The sequence below is a fragment of the Chondrus crispus genome, genomic scaffold (genome assembly GCF_000350225.1).
Source record: "Chondrus crispus Stackhouse genomic scaffold, scaffold_134, whole genome shotgun sequence".
In the NCBI taxonomy this organism is placed as follows: domain Eukaryota; phylum Rhodophyta; class Florideophyceae; order Gigartinales; family Gigartinaceae; genus Chondrus; species Chondrus crispus.
In genome coordinates, this window is record NW_005179000.1 from 118,682 (window position 1) to 120,547 (window position 1,866).

Below are 1,866 nucleotides of genomic sequence, written 5' to 3' on the forward strand. Positions count from 1 at the left end.
CTGATGTGGTTCCGCAGGGCAGCTGCCATCCCACTCTCTGCTCTTTGAGACGTTGTGATCAGATCTTGCAACAAAGAGCAAGATCTGTACAGCTCACTGTCATTAAACTTGTTAAGGTATTCTTTCATCTTCCTCGGGAAGTCGTTTTTGGCTTCATCAACCTCATCCCTGCTTGGGTTTCGAAGCGCTTTGTCATACATGCCCAAACCAACGACCTTTCCGACACCCAGCGCGGTGCCGAGATTTTTTCGGACATGCAGTGGGTCCAGAAACAACTTTGCGTGCTGTATGCAGAGCTTGTACGCGGCGTCGATAGATTTCTCCTGGTCGACAATAGTCGTCCTGCCGGGTACATCAAACCCGGGGATATCGGCGGCAGCTTGGAACACTTTCTCCCATGTGTCCATTCCTTCCGCTCCAACGAAATGGGCGAATACCAAAGGGCATAATTGATGATTGGCGTCATGTCCGAACACTTCGAATGTTGTTCCGTATGAGCGGCGGCCCAAACCCTCGCAATGCGCGGCATCCGCTGCGCATGTCATCCTTCTCTTTCTGCAGAATGCTTCTGCGACCATCGGGATGAAGAGGAACCCCCCGTAATATTTTCCCTCGTCTACAATGTCCGAGACGTCCACATCCTCCGCCTTGAACTCGGTGTATGATCTTTGCCTTTCGGAATATGAAAGTTTTTCCTGTTGCTTGTGTATGAATCGTGCAGCTTTGATGCGCTGGGCTTTCATTTGCGTACCAGACAGGATAAAGATGTCTACCCTGTGCCCCAATTCCCTCAGCAGACCGCAATAACATTCTAGGGCAGCCATGTCAACGGCTCGAGCAGCTGATATGTATCTGTTCAGCTCACGCCTCACAGCTCGCTGGTGTGAGTTTGCTGGCTGTCGACGATAAATTGACTTCGCTCTTAAAATTGACCCGAGGAAGCTGGTGGTCATGTCAGGGTTCAACGCGAACTCATGACGAAGCGCGCGAGCAACTTGATCAGCATTATATGCCGGTCTATTTTGACAGGACTTGTCGTCAATTGAATTCCCATAACACTCGTTGTTGTGCTCTTGGAACCGATTCAACCTCCACAGGCCTGATTTTGGTTGCCGATTAAAAGTGATAGTTCCGACGCAGCCCTTTCGCCGACAAACCATACGCATCATTTCAAAAATTTTCACAACATTCACTCCCTGTGGCACCCAAATTTGCAGTATATGCTCGAATGAGCTGCTCGCAGCGCCATCGTCCGGAAAGCTGGATTCCAACCTCAGGGGTATACGGGACGCATCTTCGGGGAACCCAGGTCATCTCTGCTACTCTATCGGCAGCTATTTCCGCCTTTGCTCTTCTCTGACTTCTCATTTTTGACGCTCTCTTTTGTTCCGCCCGCCTTTTTTCCGTTCGAATTCAGACATATTCGGGCGGTCAAGCGGCAAACTCCTTTCGGCCTCTGCTGCAAAATCATCAGCTTCTCCTTCACTGCTGCTGTTCTCAAGTGTTACAGCTATGTATGCGCGCACATCGAAGTCATCGTCGCAAATATGTTCTGACGGAGAGGAAGGAGATTGATCATCCCTATCTTCTATGGATATGTTTTCTTCGTCAGTTTCCCCTTCTTGACGCATTTCCTCCTCACACGACTGATGCACTTGTTCTTGTTCAGGTGAGAGCGAGGGCTGTCCTTCCCACTCCTCCTCGTGTGGTGTCTCTTTTTCTCTCGACGCTGCCTCCATTCTCGCGCGTTCCCTCTCGTTCTCGAGATTCTCTTGGTTTTGTCGTCTCAACTCCTGGGATATTCTTTCTTGCATCATTTCCTCAATACGGCGACGCTCACACTCACCCTCCTCCCTTTTTTCCTCT